The sequence below is a fragment of the Lycium barbarum genome, chromosome 5, assembly GCF_019175385.1.
Source record: "Lycium barbarum isolate Lr01 chromosome 5, ASM1917538v2, whole genome shotgun sequence".
Lineage (NCBI taxonomy): Eukaryota > Viridiplantae > Streptophyta > Magnoliopsida > Solanales > Solanaceae > Lycium > Lycium barbarum.
The window spans coordinates 93,499,391-93,522,787 of NC_083341.1; the positions used below are offsets into that span (position 1 = coordinate 93,499,391).

Below are 23,397 nucleotides of genomic sequence, written 5' to 3' on the forward strand. Positions count from 1 at the left end.
AACTGTTGTTGACAATCATGATCAATTTGAAAGGAATAATTGAAAGTTGTAACTCGACAAAAGACTTTATAATCGGTTTTGATAATTCTTATTGAGATACACATATTGAATACCTATTTTCATATTGGTTAATGGCTTTGTAAACTGTTTAACAAATGATATTAAGAATCACAAAGTGGAATGACTGTTTTTATACTATCCTTTCAGAACTGATTTCTTTATGTATTATTATATTTTATTTTTATAATACTCGTTGTCCCCGAGACACTCACTGAGTACAAAAGTACTCAGGCATACCATTGTTGTTTTTTATGGTATGTTAGGTAACGAAGAAGAGAAGGTTCGTGATACTCTCGACGCTTAGGAGAACTTGCTGCTGTGGTTGATTTGGTGAGTCCACATCCTTGTTAGTGGGACACTTCCTGTTTCATTTATTATTCTAGATTTCCGGGCTGCGTCCCGAAGTTAGACGATTGTTGTGTCTCTCAGAAGCTCCATAGATAGTTGTCAGAATTGTGGGTAGATTATCAAAAGTCTCGTACGACTTAATGGGTGTTCGCCACATTTTAGACTATTACTTATAAAGACTTCCGCTGATTTAATTCATGTATTCATGCTTGTTACATTTAATTTATAAACTGTTGGAGGCGAATGTTGAACCTGGCGGGTTCAAGTATCATTTTTGTGTTGCTTAGGTTCTTCCGATGTTGTTCATGACATCGGATGCCGGTCACGTCTAGGGTGGGTTTTGGGGCATGACATAAAGGAAAGATGATTTTCGGGTAACCTGAGTATAATATTGATAAGAGCATTAGATAAGGGTAATAGGTGGTAGAATGAGGGATGCTCGGTGGTTAGCCCCGGGTACTCGTCGCGGCCCCTGGTCGGGTCGTGACAGGAATCTAGCCCTCTCAAGATCGGTGGGGCCCTGAGGATCTGGTCCACTCGTGAATTATAAGTTTGCACCTTTTTCTCATTGGTGTCGATCCGTTTGGCCAGTGCTTCAAGCATTTTCAGGACTTCGGATGACCCATTGGAGCCCGATCCGTTGCCATTATCAGCGACTTGATCTTCCCTACGGACAGGTTCGCTGATTTGGCCCGGTCCCTCCATACTTGTGCCGATGTTCTTCTTTTGGAGTTGAGCTATAACTGTCCGTTGTTCCTGCAACATATCAAAACTTAAGCATGAGTTAATTTCTTCTCCCGTATCACCCGGTGTCTTTCATACAGATGCCTATGGTGAAATCACAGGGTTATTGCTGTTGAACGGATCCACGGGCTGATTGCTGTCGATATGCAGCTCGATAGCATCATTCGAATTGATAGCATTTGGTTCAGCGGTGTGAACGCCATTTGGATCTTGGGGCAACTCATTGACCGGCACCCCGTTGTTGTTGTTTTCGCCATGGTGACCTGGTTCACCGTTATTGTTCAAGTGAATTGATTGGCCGCTATTTGACATTTTGAGGTTAACTTGAAATTACAAATCTCAAGAGAACAAGTGAAAGCAGGGTTGTAAACAAATCACTACTATTATCCTTGTCCCCACGATAGGCGCCAAACTGTTTACCCCTAAAAAGGTAACAATTGAATTCATACGCGGTTTAAAGGATATGTGGTTTGATTAGTTGTCAACGTAATGGAATAAGAAATAACAATCAATTGAATATAGCAAATAAAGAGAATAATAGCCTCTATCATGTATAACTTTACTGGAAAATTGGTCTGGTCCGGAGTATAGAACCGTGAAGCCAGGCCAAATTAAAAGAGAGCTTGATCTTTTAGGAGAGACGTCACAGAGTAAGTGCAGTCAGTGTAAAAAGTCAGAGCTAAAATGAGAGGGTTTCACCCCCTTTTATAATACAAGGATGGGCCTTTTCCTAACCCTAAAAGCCTGATAAAACCCTAATACTAACGACGGCGCCTCCACAGCCGTCCGCGTAACGGACGGCGTAATGGGCCGTGAGAAATCCGGCCCATAACAGATTCCTCGCATGTGTTGACTAGTGTCTCTTCGATCTCTGGTGTCACTTCAGCTTCTGGTGTCTCTTCGGTTTAATGGGCAAACGACTCCTCGGACATTAATTCATCTGAACCACCGAACTCAATCCAATGTCACATCTGTCGGCGTTCATATTTTACTCTGACCTCTCGTGGCACTTTACATCGAGTTTTACCGTATACACTATTCCTTTGGACTTAAGCAATCCACAATTACTTTTTTTTTAACTAAAGGCCACCATGAAGGTGGAATTTTATTAATAAAGAAAATATATACACATTAATCCAGAAGAGATTGATCCAGCTAAAAACAAAGAACAAAAAATAAAAAAGATCAATCCAACAAGATTGATCCTAAAATGAAAGAAAACACAGTAAATCTAGTGACTTATGGCCAGTAGAAGTAGACATGAACATATTACACCAACTAGAATCCAAGAGCCTTGGCTTGATAACTTCTATCACACCTCAAAGTCTCACGGGTGGAAAGCTTCAAGTCATCTGAATCATTCTTCAGGCAAGCTTGAAAGTAGTTGTATATTACTGTGTATATCACCTTCTGCATGAAAACCAGGTCACTATGTTGCTTGATCCATAACTAGTACAATCTACTACTTAGATCATGAGCATCACACCATTTATATTAAGGAATGAGCATGACAAGCACACTGATACCACCCTAATACATATGCTGCAATAACTCACAAACTGTTGAAAACTGTTCTCAGCAATGGTTTAAAGTTTTGGTGTCAAAGACTAATCTGGTGCTTGTCTTGAAGAGTTCTTATTCTCAAGTTAGGAATTCCTCTTTTTTTTCAAATTCAGAATCCTCTTAGCTTGACTTGGTAATTCCTGAAAATTATGAAACTGAACTGCACCTACAAAATCAAAAACATAGTTAAAAAATCTGCAAGTCCATTTCCTTCTCTATGTATATGCTCCACAGTCACTCTTTGATCTTCCATCATCCTCTTGATATCATTCACCAACATTGAGATGCTCCAAGGGATCTTCCATTCAGCATTTATAATCTTCTTCATGGTCATGGAATCAGTCTCTATAATCTTCTTCACCAATCCACAATTACCATTCCAGTTTTTAGTTTCAATCAGTTTTTTAGCTTGCAGATTTGTATCATCAAATTGGGACTTCACAAGAGTCCTAGTTTGGTCCTAGTTATTAGCTTAGTCGTGCTTTTATTTATTTCTGTAAAGACATTGTTTGATTTTGGTTTTGAAAAATATATAAAATTGGCTACTAGCTAGGTACCTTGCCTTGTGAAAAGCAAAAATCAAACAAACGACCCCTGTACGCTGTACACGACAATGGTTAAAGTCACGGCCATCATGGGAATCAGTTTCAAGGTTTTGAGGTGTCATTTTTGTTGTATGACAGATATTAAGAATCCATATGCATTTGATGATTTATGTCTCCCATCTTATGGTACAACGTAACTCTTTCAACTACTTCTATTTTTGGCTAAAGAAATTATTAGAATATATTTTCCTCATTAAAATTATTTATTAGTTAATTAATTACGGTCAGTATTGCTCATTAACTTGCTAAGTGAAGCAAATCTGAATCTGTCAAAAGAGAACCATGTGCAGCAGAATCCGAAACATTTAAAATTATTGTGTGTTATTAGATCTATGTACGATAATCCCAAATTAATTATTGATAAAAGGGGTATATTGTTGATTGATTCGTCTCGAATTGTAAACATTAACGCTAATGTGTGACTTGAAATTAACAATATTCGATTTGTTTTTCCATGAAGGGGAATACATTATGCATTGTTTTCTAATAACAGAACGAAAGATCATGGAAAGGTGAGAACTTTGTACGGGTCAAACCGGTCTAGTTCTATACTCCATTTGATTAAACTAAACAATGATAAAAATAATTAAAAAAAAAACTCTGATTACTCATAGGAAATAGAGCTAAGTCCAATTATTTAAAGTAATGACGTTTTATAATTTTTTGATTCCCAATTAATTCCTGATTCGTATTAAGAAAGGTCAACTCTGAATTAAAGAGCACGTGTGCGATGTGCACTTGAATAGATGACTTACTCAGAATGTATTTTAATACAGTAGTTGTTCTTATTGGCTCTTAACGTCTTGACGAAACAGATTAAACTAACTGATAAAGAAGCCTATGTAAAAGGAAGAATACAATTGGTCTTTAGCAGTAGTTGACAATTTTATATTTGATACTATATAACATTAGAATGCCCCAATTATTCGAGAAAAAAGAAACATATATAGGAATTTGTAAACAGCAAATCGAACTAGTTTGATTGTACATTTGGCTTCAACAGCTGTTTCCTTGATTTAAGGAAATTGGAAACTTCTTAGACGCCATGATCTCAGTTTAAGTACAAATTGTTTATCGCCGATTGCCTTGTTAACAAATCTGATTCGTTAATGATGTCTGCACCTAGCTCTCTGCCTCTGTTGTTTCCTCCAAGCTTTTACATTGAGGATCTAGTACTGTGGAGTCCGCGACTTAAGTGACACAAAAAAAAAAAAAAAATGAAACCAAAATATCACAAAAAAAAGTTACAAAAGTAGGTTTCACGCATAGATTCTGTGCGTGAAATAGGCTACCTTTTTTTTTTAAGCTATCAAAATCATATTTTTTCCATACTTTGGACAAAGATTAGTCATGTTTCAAAGTATCAATATTTTATAACTCAATATCTTTTTTTGCGTACAATAATCACTACAGGAAATCTGACTTTTTACGACCATCGCTTAACGAGGGGATGTGAATCCGGTCGTTACATGTATATTTACAATGACCAAATTATTTACTGGTCGTTAAAATTAATTGTTAGCCCACCTATAACGAAGGGATGATTTTCGGTCAATAAAAGTTACACTACCCGGTCGGTAATTCTAACAATTAAGCAGGAAATCAGGGGCGCGATATATTCCACCAAATTCCCGGTCAAAATTAAATACTAAACCGCATAAGATAGAGTCACTAGAAGTTAGGGTTTTCTACTTTTGTTTCCTTTGAGCCTGAGTACTGCCTCTCCTCTCCTCTCAAGTGTGCCCTAAGATTGACCTCTCAATCTCCGCGGCCGACGAGAGTAGCACTTTCAAGCTTGTAAGTTTTCTATTTCTCTTCATTTACTTCGTTTTCTACTTTCTTAAGATGTACTTAAAAATTTGGGCGGAAGTTGTGCTAGCAAAATCTTTAGTGGATATGGCTTTTGGAGAAGGGAGGTTGGCCATCTTTGATGCCACAAAAAAAAAAACACTAGTATAGTAAATAGCTAAAAGGACAAGGACTGTTGGTTCTTGTTGTGGTAATCAATGATTTATGTGATAAAATTGGTATAATTGGACAAGTTTTTCAAAGATTGCAGTTTTCCTTTAACTCATATTTATCTTATTCGCTCATTTTCTTATTCACCTCTAAGATTTAGGTGCCCCTAATTTTCGGCGGAGCAATACTAATTTAATGCTCTATAGTGTTATTTTGTTGTAAGATAGTTTATAGCAAGACGAGTGATAAACCTCTAGTCTATCACTTTATTTTAGAAGAGGAAAGTTCAATTTCATGAGTTTTTCTTTAATTTCTTTGATGTTTTCATTTTCAACTTGGCTTTCATATGAGTCATATCTACCTTATCTAATATATATCAAAATCACTGTGGTGGCATTTCAAAATATTTGATACCTACTTATCACTTCAATGCTAAAACGACCATATCTCAGCTTGCATGTTTATTAGAATATGGCCGATACCTTCTCCTCCTGTTACCTATCCTTTGCATGACAAGCTTTTCTTTCTAGTCAAAAGTTAGTTAAACAGAAGTTGAAAAATTGTGCTTTGTCTTTTGGCTTAGCTGTTGAGGATGATGGACTGAAGATTACTTTCCATCAGTTCCAAATTAGGCTCATTATCCAAGTATCCAAGAGTCACTTTTTCTCCATTCAATACAAGCATCCAGCCAATTGTTTAGCTGAAACTATTGCCCTTAAAGTGATGTGACGTTCTTATGATTGGGCTTAATGCTCATACTGTTTAAAGAGAGTGCCTTAGAATTCAGCAGTCTTTATTGCGTTGGTCCCTAACTAATTCTCTTTCCCTATCCTAGAAAGTAGAAATCAATTTTCAATTTAGGTAAATGTCAATTGCTACAAGTTTAATATATTTAACTCTATTTAATTTATATGGTGTATAATTTTAATAGACTCAACAACTCCGTTTTTTCTTTTGAAATTATTAGAATGTATGTGATTTCTAAAATACGTTGTGGAAATGTTCTTGTATTTTGAGCTTTGAATGATATGAGTAAAATTGTGAGATCAGCACGGGTAAGAGATGAATGGTCTTTTGTAGGGTTTGCAATATCTGATTATTTGTTTCATTTGCATGATAACTTGTTAGTTCATTGTTGGCAAAAGATAATAGATGGATGAATCAGTTAATGATTCTGTTGGGATTTATTAAACATGGAGTGCCTTCTATATTGAGTGAAGTTCTCCCATTTATTATAACTTGTCTTTGGAACATCGTAACTTCATTTGAAATGAAATTTTATTGGGTCCATATTGTCTTTTTTTCAACAAGGAATACTTTTTGATTCTAAATTGTCAAGTTTTTAGTAAATAATGTTCAAGTTCATTTACTACAGTAAGGGAGAGGCCAAGAGAAGTTTTTCATGTTAGAGCAAACAGAGGCCAAGCTACTGAGATCATAGTTTGACAGAAAGATTAAGTATTCTTCATACTTAGCCCTGACATGATTGCTTTAAATTCAACATATAGTGTTATTGCTATCGAGTTATCTCATGTATTAATAACTAACAAATTCTATCAAATCCAAAGCAGAAAAAGATACGTAAAATGATATATGATCTTCAGTATCTTATTTGTGACCTTGGTGTGAAGGGAGAAAATAAATGAAAGCTCAGATGCATCCCTATCTATATAGTCTAAGTTCTATACTTTCTACTTGTGTTGTTTGACATGTAGAAAAGATGTGCCAGAGGAAGCAGAAAAGAGCAATTAGGAATAGTTCGTCAAGGAGCATTTTTAACTAAAACATTTAAGGTATGGATTCTTGTTATTATAAGTGGCAGACTATTACTTTAATGTGTGTTGTTAACATAGGAAGTTGAAAAGAAAACAAATAAAATTAAAAAGACGCATGAATGGTATAGAGAGTAAAGGAAAGGTAGAAAGAACAAGTTGGGAATACAGATGGAAAACCACCAGTCAAGAAACAAATTACAGGAGAGTTTCACACCAGTATTGCTTCAGTTCTTACTTTTTTTCTTTACCTGTTTAATGCTTATGCTAGAACAATTTCTGATCTAGCATTTACTCCACCTGTTGAATGTGAGGTTAATCTATTTCAGTTTCTATGTTACAATGTGCACATGTGCTAAAAATAAGGGAAAAGTAGAAAGCAAAAGAATCTTACACTACTAGTTGGATAACTAAATAAACATCTTAAGTTAACTCATCTTTTGGGCGAAACTCACTACTGGATGGGGAACATCTAAAGTTAACTTGGTTTTCTGGGGTGAAGAACCTTAGAGCATATTAGCTTCTAAGGTGAAAATTATCTAATGCACATAGGGGTACTAATTAGTTTCTAATGCCACATTTTTGGCAATTTGTGTGATCACTATTAGAAGAGAGATGGTATAGAGACTTCTCTTAGTGCATATGTTTTACTAGTGGCTTTGATATTGTGATTTCAATTACAAAAGTATGTGTAATAAAAATGTATGAGAGAGCTTCATAGATTTCTAATAACTGGTGACATTATGAACTTGTGAAAATGGTTCCTTCCAACTAATTTTTTGTCTTGACACCCATTTATCTCACAGTAATATATGGTTCCAGGTCCCCCATTTTCCTCCAAACTCAATTAAAGCTTGCAATTATTGTTTATTATTTCATTCACCGACACAAAGGGATATATTTCCTGGAAAAGAATAGTTTTATTCATGCTCATTCTTCTTGTCATTGCTTCTGGTGGGTTCTTTTTAAATTTCTATTCATCCTTTTATGAAAGTTGTTGATACATCTTGGGTAAGATTAATTCGTCATAACTCTACTTGGATTTTAAAATGAAAATTACATTGTTAGTGTACTTTAATATGTATTAGCAGATTACATGTCTCATTAGTCAAAGTTATTGGTCCGACTTATTATATATGATTGGTTGCTTGTAGCTATTTCTTAGTAGGAGTTTGTTACTAAACTGACATGAAGTTCTGTTAACAGATTAAGAATTTGAAGCTTGAAGAACCGTTCCTTCAAGAACGTGCAGGGCAAGTTCAAGTACAAGAGATTTTCATTTGGTTAAGGGTGGTCTGAAGATGTTCTCTTATGTACATATGCAGCATTTCTAGTTTGTCTTTTTAGGAGTTGATAAAAATAATGTCATATAGTTTGAATGTGTATATTTTGTGGAAATGCAATGCTTTAGTTCTTTGTATAAACAATGAAAATTTTGAAATGCATATTGATTATCTGGTAATTTTTAGATGTGCGAAAGTATATGAAATATTGATTACTAATCAGTGTAATTAAAAGTAGTGTTGAAAGGGATAAAATTAACAAGGCAATTCTAAAAACGACTGAATTAGTTGTTTGTCACTAAAGAATTTTAACGACCGGATGATTAATCAACGAAGGGAATTTCTTGTCACGAAAAAGGAATTATAACGATTGGAATTTATGTTGTCGTTAAAGAATCTTTAACGACCGGATAGAAAATCCAGTCGTTAACTTTTAACGACCAGTGACGACCGGTTTTCTTCCTGTCGTTATTGACTTACAGCGATCGGATTTGGACTTTTAGCGACTGGATTTGCCCTCGCTACAAGCCTCTTTTCTTGTAGTGAATGTCGGCTCATTACATCAAGTATAACTAAACGTTTGGATCGTCGTTTTAGGGGCTGTAAAGTGCCCCGAAGTAAGTTTTGTTTTTTTGGAATCTTGCCATCTTTAAGTTTAAGTGTCAAATTTTATAGGATTTTGATCTAAGTGTTTTATTATTTAGTCAAATCGAATGTACAAATAAAATTTTGATCTACCTTTAATTTTTTATATTATGTTGTTATTTTTCTTTTTGTCTTTTTTGTTTTTGCTATGTCTTTTGGGTAATCCGCATTTTTTTAATGTAATGTGTACTTTGTATTGTTTGAAAACTTGTTATCTTTATGTTTAATTATTATATTTGAATGTACAAATATAAATATTTTATTTAACAATAATTCATCCAATACGAGAGGTTTATACTAATTCAAAAACAATTCATTCCATTAAATTACAATACTAATTCAAAGCAATACAATACTCAATTACAGTAACCATACAATCTTCAAGTTCTAGAGGTTCTATTACTTCGAGACATGGTTGTACCACAGCCTTGTTGCCCGCACGAACGCTTGTCATGACCATATTGCTTACATGTAGAGCACTTGCGAGAGTAAGTTCTTTCACTAACATCCATTTGATTGGGCTACGACTCCGTGAGTTAATGCCCAACTTCCTGATGTAATCCTTGTTAGCAACCATCGAAAACGGGTCATTTGGTCAATAAGCTTCATTACTAAGTGGGTGGAATTGGCCGGAATATTCTCTAAGGTAACCGTGGATCTTGTATTCCCCTGCCACATAACTTGTTACCGTTTTTGCCATTCTCTCGAAGCACTTTACAACATGAGAACACGGCATGTGGTACGTTTGTCACTTACCACAAGTGTATGTTCTTGTTGCCTCATAAACGATATGCACGTTTCCACCCTTACCGTTGTAATAACCCGTCCTAACTTCATACACACATTGAATGGGGTCATACTCGGTCATTTGGTGAAGCTCACATTTTTTCTATAATCCTCCATCTTTTTGAAGGGATTTGGCATCCATGTCCCACCTTCGGCTAATATCGCTCTGGCCTGCCTTATCCTAACCACAAATCGCTCCACAGCCTGCTTGAAAGTCATTTTCACCATTGCAGTGACAGGTAGTCCCCGAGCAGATTTTAGCAAGCCATTGAAAGACTCTGAGATGTTTGTTGTGAGCATGCCCCATCTTTTGTGTCTATCAGCATAAAGCATCCATTTTTCAATTTTGAGCTTCATCAACCAAATGTATGCAGGTTCACTAACTGCCCTGATCAGATCCATTTTTGCAGCCCATTTTCTTTGTTGATGTTCCATCGCAGCCCCCCACATCAATTTGTTTAGAGTGTCATTATGAAACTTTGATTGCAAATTTTCCTTCAAGTGCCTTAAGCAATAGCGATGGTAAACAAGGGGAGGCTACCACCCCGGCAAATTATCCATATTGTGAAATATGCCTTTATGACGATCAGACAACACGTATATACCCGTATGATCCTTAATAACATGAGTCTTCAAATGGGTCAAAAAGATCCCCCATGTGTCGTTGCTCTCGTTAGCGGAAATTTCGAAAGCAAGAGGGAATATTGACCCATTGTGTCACGACCCATCTAGAGGGTCGCGACGAGCACCCGGTGCTAGCCCACCCGGGCACCCCCTTGACTTACACTTATACTTACATCTAGGTGAGCCACATGAATAAACATACATTTCTATTCATCATTCATGCTAGTCCCATTGGACGACAATGCTTTTATATCATCATTGGCATTTATGCCACATCAATGTACATGAGCCGACAAGGCTATCCAAACGATATACAAAATATAGGCCGACTGGGCTAGACATATCTAACCATATACACATGTGTACGAGCCTCTAAGGAGAGTATGTCGTATCACATAAGCGGGACAGGACCCCGCTATGCCCATAATTATATACACAAAAGAATAAGTACCCAAAAGCTATAGCTCCGAATGAAGTGGAGCTCTGCTATGTAGTTTCTGAGAATGTAGCTACGGATCAACTCTATCTCCATGTGCACCTGCGAGCATGACGCAGCGTCCACAAACAAAAGGACGTCAGTACGAAGAATGTACTGAGCATGTAAAGCATGATCAATATCAATATAGAAGCATAATGAATCAACATGAGAAAATAGCACAAGATGGGGGACGGTAATATCATCGTCATAGGCACTTACTTGCCTCACATAGGACTTTCCATTTCCAATGCGTATTTGTTTGCTTACCTCCAAATCGTATTCGTTCCATATTTGTAGTCATTTTCGTATACATACCCTTATTCACGTTCATATCATATCATATTCGTATTCATACTCGTATCCATATCATATACATAATCATATCATATACATAGCATTTACATGGCATACCCGACCATGCAGGATCGGTGTTTCATACATACTTGGCCAACCAAGGCTCAAGGTTACTCATACCTGGCCCTACCAAGGCTTCAGGGTTACACCTACCTGGCCCTACCAAGGCGTCAGGGTTATCCGTACCATCTGCAGAGGTGTGCGCGCGTTACGTAATCATATACATACTTATTTACATATCTTACCCGGCCTCATAAGCACGGGGTTCCATAATAGTCATACATAGATACATATACACAATAGCTCATAAGCATATTTACTATTTACTATTTACATCATTTTCATAATCGTCATCAACATCATTGTTACTATTATCGTTATTCATCACATTTATTTTTATAGGCTTACTCGTCATACGAGGGATTTAGTACAATCGTGGTGTATCAAGAATCGTGAGCTTACTAGCTCGGAAGATCAAATCATTTGAAGGATATCATAGTCTCACAGAAGATTTAGATATTTGGACAAAGAACCATGCCTTATGAAAGAAGGGTTAGCCTTACATACCTTTTCCGTTGAACTATTCTACACTTGCGTGTTCTCCTCTAATGCTAGCGTTTCTACCTTCATTAAAGTCATACTATCATTAGAATCGATAGCTAGCATATATGACTAAAGCTAGAGAAAATCGGACAACATCTCCTCTATTTATACGACATTCCTCTATAGCGTATATCAACTCTCAAACATCGATAATACATTCACGATACTATAACGATGGTCGTTATTCATCCACATTATCCAATTTTGCTTTCAATTACTCTTATCCATGGCCATAACACATGACTACGTCCATTTACATACATTGTTCACCTCACATTATCAACATCATTCATAGCATATTTACATCACAACACATCAAGAATTATAACTCAATTCAAACTATTTCTCAAAATGGCACTATGTCACATTCATGACCCATTTTGCCATACCTTTCTACAATCCATGTATTTCAAATCTTAAATACTTTAAACAACATAGAAATATCATAAATCTTACCTTAGATGTCGTAGGAACAAGCTTTGGTTGATAATACTCCACCTGAGCAAAACCCTAGTTTACCTCCATTGGGATTTCTTGACTTGTATGATCTTTAATAGGTTTCCTTACACTTGATTCACTTGGTTTATGTTGTTGATCACTAATAATCCTTGAATTCTTGTGGAATAAATGTAGAGAGATGTTTTAGAGAGAAGGGGTGTCATGTGGAAATGAAATAATAAACTTGGTCCCCTTTTTAATAACCCAAAAATCTGATCTGGAATGAACAGTCGCCGAAAGTGCACAATGGTCGTAAACCCAGTTTACGGGCCGTATTCCAGTTTACGGTCTGTATTCTGTGGGCGTATTTAAGCATAACAGAACCAGAAAGTATGCTGGGGATCATGGTGATTTACGATCGCAGTTTACGGGCCGTATTTCAATTTACGGTCCGTATTCCAAGTCGTATTTAACCATTTGAACATTTGACAGAAAGTTGAAGTTTTGGAAGTTTAAATACGACATGGCAGTTTACAGGCCGTATACCACTTTACGGTCCGTATTTCATTTTATGACCAACTGGCCAAAGTGCAAACCTGTGACTTTTCCACATTCTCAGAACCTATAGTTAGTCATTATGGATCATAACCTATCTCTTATTGCAATTGCCTTTGAAACCTTATTTAGGGACGTCAAACGTCGTTCCCTTCTTATTAAAACATCGTATATGCTATGCCCTTTGTTAGCCTACCCACTGTACGTTCGCGGGGAAATTTTCAAGGTGTAACACATTGTCATCCATTCCTACTGCAATTAGGAGCTTGATGTCGTATGCACCATATATATGCGTGCCATCTATGGATATCACTGGCCGGCAGTGAGCAAACCCATCAATACATGGTTTGAATGTCCAAAATACGAAGTTGAAAATTTTACCCTCTATAAGCTGCCACTCTACAACAGTACCAGCATTAAAATGTTGTAGAGCCGCCATATACCTTGGCAGCGATTGAAAAGAGGTATGCCAATTTCCAAAGATCATCTCAAAAGGGTGTCTATGCTCGATAAATCCCTTTCTGTTGCTTATAGTTTTACCATATACGGTTTGAAAATTTCCAATGCAATCTTTGATGGGGATCCTGCACAAGTTTAAATAAAAAACATTTAGTAATGGTCTTTTAATTGATAAAATACATATAATGTACTGTGTAGGATAAGTTATCTTGGCGTTTCAGCAACGTCTTTAAGTAACACTTGAGCAATCATGTCTATATCTAAATTATAATGATCTGCTCGATTGTATTTCATGTCACAAGTGTGTTTTTGGCTGAATTTTGTGATAGCCCACATACCATCAATCTTAACAATTCCCCGAAGCAACCACTGACAGCCTCGATACCGTCGTCTACAAACTAGCCTTCATATCTTTGTGTTTGACTGATCAACCTTAAACTCCCTCATTTCCTTAAAACCATAAATTTTGACAGCCCGTTGCAATGCCTTTTTGGATGCAAACGTCATTCCTAGTGCAAGGTAGCATTGATCTATGTTGATATCCTTTGGTTCAATCAAGGTCTTTAGGCGACTATGATCATCTTCTCCTGTGAAGACAAATGCATCATCACGACCTTGCAGGCTGTTAGGATATGGAATATTGTTAGAATACCGCTGAATTGGGCTTTCAGAAGTTGGGTTTTCCGCCATCGGTGGTGGTGCATTGGTTCTTATTAGTTTTGGCTTTGAGGAATATTGTTAGTCATACCAACTTGAACATCATCATCATCTTCATCATCGGTTACCTCTACATTATCAGCTATTTCATCATCATCACTTGATGATGACTCATAATAATTTGGAAAATCTTCATTATCCAGTGCATTCCTCATCCTACCCGAAAAGTAATATATTTTAAATACCAACATCATCTATATATATATATATATATATATATATATATATATATATATATATATATATATATATATATATATATAATATCAAGGTGATGAACTTACTGATGTTGATAAGCATTTTCATGGTGTGAAGAATGATCAACTCCACCTAACTGAGAGGGTTGACCAACATCCATATTTGGTACCATTGGCGAGTTTTGGGAATAGCTCCTATAAAGATTTGAAAAATGGTTATTTACCAATTCATACAACAAACACGTGCATATTTACCAATTTTCATTGTAAGCTTGATTATTGCTGGCTTAGATTTTCCAACGGCACTTGACCACTCAAAATGTGTCCATAAGAACTAATGTCCCCATAAGTGTTACCATGAATAGGCTGGACTTGAGGGACTTCTTCTCGAGGTATCTTTTCAACATACATCTCAAGAACCTTAATGGATACTATATCACTATATTCTTGCGCCGATCCCAAATGATCACTCAAAGATTAAAATGGTCAAATCAACACTTACATTGCACATTAAAATGATGCGCAATACAAGTGAGAGTCATATTAAAACGGTCAAATAATGCAGCATTGTATTGTCAAATCAAGCTTTTATGTGTCATAAATTCTTGAAATTATCATGCGCGGTGTGTTGTCAAATCAGCACTTACATTACGCATTAAAATGGTGCGCAATACAAGTGCGAGTCATATTAAAATGGTCAAATAATGTAGTATAGTATTGTTAAATCAAGCTTTTAAGTGTCATAGATTCCTGAAATTGTCATGCGTGGTGTGTTGTCAAATCAACACTTACATTGCGCATTAAAATGGTGTGCAATACAAGTGAGAGTCATATTAAAACGGTCAAATAATGTAGCATTGTATTGTCAAATCAAGCCTTTATGTATTATAGATTCCTGAAATTGTCGTGCGTTGTGTGTTAACAAATCAACACTTATATTGCGCATTAAAATGGTGCGCAATACAAGTTAGAGTCATATTAAAACGGTCAAATAATGAAGTACTATTTATAACATGATTGACAATTTCAGGAAGCATTCACATTAAAATGAGTTATCATGTCATTCTACTCCCAATTTGGTAATCTTGATTCTATTACATGTTTTACCCCATGAAACATATTCAAAGCAATGAGTAGAACATGAGAACTAGATGATGATTTTCAATACTCAAATAACCCTAACAACAGATACAATTGAGAATACCATAATAAAATGAGAGAGGAGTGGGATTGGCGTGTTAGGGAGGCTGCAGCACTGGAGCAAAAGTTAGCGTCAGTCGGGCTTAAACGCCCAAAAAAACGTGCTATGTCAATGCCTCATGGAACTCCACAAGAGTTTAATTTTGCTCTTAACCGTTTTCGCAAAGAGAACAATCGTATGCAAATACGTTACCTTAGGGTAGAATATGGTGTACATGGTAGCACAAGATTGAGATCCAAGTGGGATTCGGACTGTGAGATGTCCGATGAAGATTAATATTTTTATACATAAAGTAAGTAGGTAGGGTCATAAAGACCCCCCCCCCCCCAAATAGGGGTACATGAGGGTTTGCAACTATATAAGTAGCCCTTTCTTTTGTTATTATACTACAACGTATTCAATGTCGAGTAGTATAAATGCAGCTTGGTCTTTACTCCTTCCAAAAGAACCAAATAGCAGTGATGATGAGAGTTCAAATCATAGCAGTTTTTCGAGTGATAACAGTGATTTCCAACTAGACTATATGAAACCCCACCTTCTTATAGAGCGTAATGATGATTTTTGCAGTGTGAAATATTCAGATCCACGAGAATATTTTTGCGGGTTACGCCGAGAATGGGTACATCGGCATGCCGAATCAGAACGTCTTGTTCGTGACTTGGAAAATCTCAACGCTCCAATCCCAACAAGGTACTAAATAACCATGCCTCGAGTAGGTCCACTTGCGAGCTTGCCGTACAAAGGATTAGAAAAGAAAATAACAGAATGCTGGCAAGACGTTATAGATTTTACATGCTAAAGTTGGTCGAAGAACAAGCATCATCAACCGGTAGAGAACTAACATCTACTGAAAAAAATGTGTCTTAAGAAACCGCCAATATTTTTCTGAGGATGATATTGAGGACTTCTATTCTGATGATGATTAAGGGTTATTTAAGTTCATTTAAATTTCTGACTCATGCGGTTAATTTGTATTGTTAGTTTATGATGAAGTCATCAATAAGAAAACAATTAGTAAGTTTTAAATTTGCTTTGATTTTTTAAGTCTATTATTAATTTATAGAGTTAATAATACATAAAAAGTTCAACACTTGATAATTTAAAGAAAAAAATAAAATAAATTAGTACATAAAGGGTGCAAATTGCATTATAGATGAAAGGGTGCAACTAGTAAAAACAAAATACATAAGAATATTAAACTAAATAAACAAAATAATAAACCACAACTAGATGGCACAAATAATCTTCAGGCACTTTACAACGCCAAAAACGACGACCCGGATTATCGGGGGTCCTTGATAATTTTAGCTTACAATAATAACCGCATTCATAAACATTGAGTTCTATAGCAAAGTTTGAGGTTTGGGAGCTTTGATACATGTTTTTGGGGGTGCAAAAGTGTATTGAAGGGGTGAAAAGGGAGGAAATGAAGGAGAAGAGTTTGCTGAAAATTGGCTAAGTGTTTTAGGATTTTTATGGAGGCCTATTACACACAGATTCTGTGCGCGAAAGGACTTAAGTGTAAAGTTACACTTTGGTCCTATCGCGCACAGAATCTGTGCGCAAAACCTACTTATGTAATTTTTTTTTTGGTGTTAGTTTGGTTTTTTTTTAGACTAAAAAAGTCACGGACTCAGTACTGTGTTGTGACTTAATATACACTCCTTGTAACGAATATTATATCTTAGTTTAATTTTATTAACAGAAAAGGGTTAGATTGCCCTTGTGTACTCTCACAAATAAATTATATTTGTCATTCGTTATATCTTTTCAACGTATTTGCTCTTGTCATTCAACTTTGAGATCATATTTGCTCTTGTACTCTAAAAAGATGCCATATTTACCCTTATTTCGTTAAATTACCCATGTCTTATTTTAGTTTCCTACATGGCGCCTATGTGGCATTTTTTTCAAATTAAATTTGGTAATCATTTTAATTATTTTAACCCGCCCACCAGATTAACCCCGACCCACCAACCAAAATAAACCCAACTCACCGTCGTTCACTCCCTTACCATGGCCCTCATCTCCTTCACCATCTTCGTCGGGATCCTTTTCTCCTCCGCCACAAAGATTCATATGCCCAAAGGGAAACAAAAAGCTAAAGCTCCGGTAGTAGTGCTCAAATTAAGGTGGGACATGGGGATTTAATAAAGTAGGGTTAAATATGACTTTGTTTTAGAGTATAAGGGATAATATGGCCCAGAAGTTGGATAATAAGGGCAATGATGTTGAAAAAGTATAACGAAGGGAAAATATAGCTTATTTGTGAGAGTACAAGGGCAAGAAGGACCCTTTTTCATTTTATTTACTCCCTCCGTCCCGTTTTACCTTTTCTTTTTAGCTTAAAAAATTGTCCCTAATTGTTACTTTAGAAATTCAAGATTAAAGTTGGTAATTGTTTCCAACTTTATTTTTGAGATTAAAGAAGTATGTAATTCCTTTTAATATTTCTCAGTTCACTAAAAGTATCTAATAAATAAGGGTAACTTAGTAAACTATACCTGTTATTTATCGTTTTTGAGCTAAAGTAGTAGCTAAAATGGGACGGAGGGAATATGTTCAAGGTAAAGCATACTTATTAAGAAATCATTTAATAACATTAGTTATATAACATACTTGACCAAAATACCCTTATATCATTCTTAAATTAATAACTAATGATAGTACGCCTTCTTAGGCCCGGAAAGGATCTTATTTTCTCAAGTGATATATGTTAGACAAAAAATTTGTTTTAGGTAAAATGACATTCATAAAAAGAACACCGGAAAGTAGATTTAGATGCTGTATTTGACAATTGAAAAGTAGTACTGATAGGTCTTCATAGCATGATGCTATATTCATAGCACTATTGGCATGTCACTCAATAAGGGCTTCCCTATATTGATTTTCATTAATTAATTTTGAGAGAAGACAAAAGAATGAGAGAAGCAAGCTTAAGAACTTTGTTTACGTGATCTCATCTCACAACTGGGCTTTTGATGGGGTGATGATTCGGTTGACTTCTGCTCTTCAGTCTTCTCTTACCATCAACAATGAGAATAGATTTTTTTATTAAAAGTGCAGGCCAATTTTTAAAGTCAACATTTTCTGATCCATGGTATCACCCTATCTTTCCTACTACTACTAATAATATATATATCATTATTATTATGAAGGTGTTGAAGCTGGAGGAGTGAGAGAACAAAATAGACTAAATAATAAATAAGCAAAAAGAACATCAACCTCAATAGGCTAGATTCTTCGAATATACGCCAGAAGTTTGGCATAGGAAAGAAGCAAATGCAGCATATTGGCTAAGATTGTTTATTCTTCTATAGTTCTATTCTTGAGATACCTGTACTTTTTATAGCCTTGGAAATTATCTGACTAGAAAAAGAAAAAAAAAATGAGAACGACACGATGCTGTTCTAGCTCACCTTTGTCTGGGACAACGGAGAATAATTTCAGATTTTATAATGTCATTTAAAATATTTGTTAAAGATTTTCTTGCCTATTCAGGCAAAAATGTATATTTGTCAAAGGATGCAGACTGAAACGGGTTTGTTGAAGCTTCTCTTTGCGGGATAACAAAGTCCGTGGCATTTTGCACCCTTAATATGTGTTTTTTTTTTCAACTTGCACTTATTCTATTTTTTTTTTATGATTTAAACTCCAATCTCTTTATTTCATTGCAAAACAATAAAATCACCTTTTTATAAATTTACCATGAGGAGAAAATAGGAATACAAATATATATAATAAAAAATAAATTACATAAAATTAAAAGAGAGCTCACCAAGTGCTTACTTTCCGTCAAAGCACAAAGTGCTTACTTTCTAAATTGGGTTCTTTGCAGCTAAGACCAACAGAAGCAAAACCCCAAAATGTTGACAAAATCATAAAGCAAAAATCAAGGAAAATCGGCTAGATCTACATATCACCGCTCAATATTCTTCCTCTCCGCTGATTCATCAACTTGGAGTGGATCTCTAGCTGATCGTCGCCTCTACCAGCTCGTTTCTGAAGCTACAACCATAGAAAAAACCAATGTTTTCTCGGCCCATCGATTTCTGGTGAGTGAACTGTTTCAACTTGATTTCTGTCGTTTCTTGGTGGGATTATGACTGCGGTAGAAGATTTCCCCAAATAGAAGCATGTTTGTCTTTGCGCCTCTTTAGTTTAGTGATTGAATCTGACCTTTTGCTTGAAATCGATCAACAAGAAAATAGGCAAAGTTTCACCGGGTTCTCTTCCGTTTCCTAGGCCCATCGATTTCTAGTGAGTGGCCTGTTTCAACTTAATTTTTGTCATTTAATACTCTCTGCATATGTATTAGTAATGGGAAATAGGCAAAGTTACATCGGGTTCTCTTCCGTTTCAGCAGGTTCTTTAATGCTTGATTTTTAGCTCAAATGAAGCAATCAGTTTGGTTATCCGCACATTCGCCGAAAAAAGCAATTAACGATGCAATAATTAACAACTACAAAATTTCTCGTCTTATCAAACAGGTTATTTCTTATCAACACATTCACATTTTTTCCCTCATTTTGCTTTCTTTAGTGTGTATTTTAGATTTTTTTTTTTGAGTAATATGATTGAGGTTCATGTGTGTGTACCATAAGTTTCTTTTTGAAAGATTGATGTGGTTCTTCTCTCTTTTGGGATAAAAGAAGTAGATGGGTGCGTGTAATTTCATGTTGGCCGGTGCAATCGAACTATATTTCTGTCTGTAATCTTAACTGAATGCGCACTCTAAATCCTTTATTCAGCTGTTGAATTTTAGTTTAGTAGGAGTTGGTATTTGATGGTCAGTAAACAAGCTAAAACTGGCTATGATTATAGAATTGCTAGTCTTCTTAAGAAATGTGGCAGCTCTATGCTTCTTTGGGACTGATTCTGGTGCATAGTATTGAGTTGTATCTAAGAGACAAATGCTCATAGGCCAACTGAAACCGGTAAACAACATTATTGCAATAATTGAAATGCTTCTACTAGGTCATACAACTTATTTGGTAAAGTTAGAATCATGCTTGTATCTAGAAAAACAACTCTTTTACCAGCTTACTCTTTAGGATTTGTTTAAGCCAAAAAGAATTTAGAGAAGTTATACATGTCTATATTCATTGAGTTCGAGTAATAGAATATCATATAAAGTATTTCATAAATTAGTAGTATTTAAATTATAAAGGAAAAATGACAAACTTGTAACAAAGAGAACTCCAAAGGCTAAAACAGAGAATAAAGGCAAACTTGTAACAATGAGAAATCCCACAACGTTTTACTCTAAAACAGAGAATAAAGGCAACGGCTCCAACAAAAAGAGGCAGGAGAATAGTGAAATCACAACAATATATAATGACACAAGAGTTTTGTGCAACAAGTGCAGGCCAAACAATAGAGAGAAAATCCACTGTGGTTGCATCACACCAGGATTATTATGTTCATCAGAAGTTGGGTCCTCTTCTTTACGAGAATGGTAAGTTCAAATCAGTCCGCTGTAATTTGGTTAAAAAAAATCCAAGATTATTATCATCATCATAAGTTGGGTCCTCTTCTGGTGGAGGATCAAGAGAGGAACAATGCAAAATCGCAGTGGTTTAGTTTTCACATAAGCTAATTCCAGCCACAAGGAAAAGAGATGACACACTATTTTAGAAGCATCAAGATTGAAGTTTTCTATGGTTGAGCTTGAGAAAATGTAAACAATCTTGAAATTTACTGTCACAACTTGAAATTCAAGTATTGCATCTTGATTCAGTTTAAGGAATTTCATTTGATATCATTATGTTTACGAAATTCACGTGTAACAGTGACTCGTGATCTGTAGTTTTCACAAGGGAAAATAAAAAGAAGAAGAGCAAAAGTAGATACAAGATATCTTGCCTTTCAATTTCTCCTTCTTCAATTGATCTTTCAGTTTCTCCTTGCTTTTATCCACGAACAATTTACTGGTGTTGAAATGTCTTTAGTAAAATATTTAACTGCTGCTTTCTTTGATGAAAGCTTGGAGGGCTTAACCTAATTTCAACGATATCAGGGTAGAAGGTGGGAAGAGTTTTACTTCATCTAATCTCCTAATAAAATAAATAAATTTAAGGAAAAAAAGATATATTATTTGTATTCCTATTTTGCCCTCATAGTAAATTTATAAAAAGGGTGGTTTTATTTTTTTGCAAGGACATAAAGAGATTGGGGTTTAAATCATAAAAAATAAAAAATAAAATAGGATCGGGTGCAAGTTGAAAAAAGAGCACACAATTAAGGGTGCAAAATGCCACGGATAAATTTCATAATCCAATTTTTCAATGTCTAAGTGACCTTTGGATACAAATCACGAGAATGTGTATTTGTTCTCGAATCTGTCATTGAGAGGAAAAGGACAGAATTGGACCATAACGGAATTTCGGTCTATACCGGCACCATAATATCAGATTGGGGAGGAAGATCAGAATTAGAAATTGATAGATTTTTTGTTCTATTTCTATAAGAAGATTCATTTTATTATGGTATGAATGCGTATTGAGCGTATTGATGCTTTATTACAGTGCCTTTTATGAGATTACTCATAGACCTTACATATTGGAATTTTATATCATTGGTATTCTTTTTCTCTCTTTCTCTCATCCTTCCATTTATCCACATCCTTTTTGTCTATTTTGCTTTACAACTTAGAATCATATTTTTTTTTGTTACACTAATTTGTTGAGAAAATAGTTACCTTTCTTCGTTGACCAAAACTATTTAAAAAAATTGATGTCTTCTCGTTCAAATAAAAATTTAAAAAATAAAAAGATTTGTTATCAAATAAAAACGGCAGAACAATTACATCAATAAAATTAGCAAGTATATGAAAGAAAGAGAGATAGAACTCTTCTTAGTTAATTTCGTCAAGTGTATTATTCAATAGGTGAAGATCACAAGCTTTAATAGGATGTAAACGCAATCGGAACATTATAAATCTTAAGAGAACATTAAACAAGTACGTTAATAACAAAGGGTTCATTGACTTGGACATCCAATTCAATTAAGGCGGTGCATAACATTCTCTCTTGGATGTTCATTAGTATATAATAAGTCTTGTTAAAAAAATCTACAAAAAAGAAACTTGTGGAAAGTGTGTTTGTTATATAGCAAAGTCTATAAAGGTGCCAAATTACACTATATATGATAAATGATTTAAAATGATTATTTTTTTATTTTCATGTGAAAATTGATCTTTATGTATGTAAACGTTCTTGTAACTATCAAAGCACTCAATAGATGTTATTTATTTGATTAATATCTTCTTTACGTAAGTTGATCAGTGGACGAATATACTATTTGTCAAATACTCAATTTAATAATCAAGACAACTCTGTTTGATATTTTTCATTCAAGAGGTTCATTGTTTTAGGGAGCCCTTCAAAAGTCCCAATGATATTTAATCATCAACACAAATAAAAAATTAAGATCTAAACCTCTTTGTAAAGAAGCAAAGAAAATAGGGTTATTCTTGTACATTTCTTTTAAAAATGTTCACAAATGTGATTTTATGCGCTCTGATTGCTTAATCCAGAAATTTTTGAAGCTTTATAACATAACTTTTGGAATCTTTTATATGCTTAGGCTTCTTTAATTCCGCATAACTTTTCATATAAAATTTGTTCCCTAACTAAACATATAAATAATGATAACAGTCATTATACACATATCAACATTTTCATGTTTTGCAAGACTTATAGTGTCACGACCCAATTTCACTAAGTCATGAGGGCACCTACCTTTCCCATCTCGGTAGGCGAACCCTTAACCCAACATTTCATAAACACATGAATAGATAATAAATAAGCAGAAGAAAATAAAATAACGGAAGTCTCACGATAATAATATAAGGAAGCGAAAACAAGAGAAATACACTCTAGTATCTGGTCTGCTCATACAACAACAACTATCTAACTACTACAAATCTGAATGATAATAATACATCAATAGTCTCAATGTGTCTCAGAATATCAAGTAAGACATAAATAAAGAGGAGTCTCCGG

General features: G+C 35.1%; 2 long non-coding RNA genes across 3 annotated transcripts; both read left to right on the forward strand.

Moving 5' to 3' along the window:
- The first annotated feature begins 4,940 nt into the window (after nucleotides 1–4,940).
- Nucleotides 4,941–8,512, forward strand: LOC132642567 (uncharacterized). Its single transcript, XR_009583238.1, has 3 exons — nucleotides 4,941–5,117; nucleotides 6,995–7,072; nucleotides 8,258–8,512. It is a non-coding gene; the product is annotated as an uncharacterized LOC132642567 (long non-coding RNA).
- Nucleotides 8,513–18,645: 10,133 nt separating this feature from the next.
- On the forward strand, nucleotides 18,646–21,248 carry LOC132641067 (uncharacterized). Of its 2 annotated transcripts, none has more exons than XR_009582660.1 (2): nucleotides 18,646–19,881; nucleotides 20,666–21,248. It is a non-coding gene; the product is annotated as an uncharacterized LOC132641067 (long non-coding RNA). The 2 variants fall into 2 exon arrangements; XR_009582659.1 differs by having other exon boundaries at nucleotides 20,760–21,248.
- Nucleotides 21,249–23,397: the final 2,149 nt, after the last annotated feature.